Genomic DNA, 898 nt, shown 5'->3' on the forward strand with positions numbered 1-898 from the left:
TCAATATGTTAGGTTCTAATAAAACTTAATGATGTCTTGTTTTCTGTTAAAATCCTCCATCTGATTGAGACAGGTTTCTCAAAATGTGATCTGAGGATCACTTGTGTTGAAATCACCAGGGGAATGGTTATTTAAAATGCAGCTTTCTGGGGGCACCTAGGCGGCTCAGTTGGTTAAGCATCTGACTTCAGCTCAGGTCATGATTTCATGGTCCATGGGTTCAAGCCCCAGGTCCAGCTCTGTGCTGACAGCTCAGAACCTGAAGTCTGCTACAGATTCTGTGTCTCCCTCTCTCTCTCTGCCTCTCCCCCACTCATGCTCTATCTCTCTCCTTCTCTCAAAAGTGAATAAACATTAAAAAAAATTTTAATGCAGATTTCTGCATCCATACCAGATAACAATGAATCAGTATGAGAGGTTAAGGGCATTGCAACATCTCCATTTGTTTTTTAAGTTTATTTTAAGAGAGACAGAGAGTGAGCAGGAGACAGGCAGAGATACAGGAGGGCAGAGGATCAAAAGAGGGCTCCATGCTGAAAGCAGAGAACCTGAAGTGGGGCTCAAACCCACAGAGTATGAGATCATGACCTGAGCCAAAGTCAGACACCCAACCAACTGAGCCATCCAGGCACCCCACAAAATCTCCATTTTGTGTGAACAAGCTTACCTGAAAATTCCTATGCACAATAAAGTCAGAACCATTGTGGGGTTATTATACCCAGGGATTAAATGGTAGCTGTTATATAAAATTGTGCAGAGTCAAGTAACAAATACAGGACTTATCTTTCCTGTATGTCTCCAATATGAAAACGGTAATAACAGTTTATGAACCTTGGCATAACTCAGTCACTCCCTGGTATAACCTTTTACAAGGCACTTAATCTTCCTAAATCTGCAT

This window comes from Crocuta crocuta, unplaced genomic scaffold, assembly GCF_008692635.1.
Source record: "Crocuta crocuta isolate KB4526 unplaced genomic scaffold, BGI_CrCroc_1.0 scaffold885, whole genome shotgun sequence".
Taxonomy (NCBI): Eukaryota; Metazoa; Chordata; class Mammalia; order Carnivora; family Hyaenidae; genus Crocuta; species Crocuta crocuta.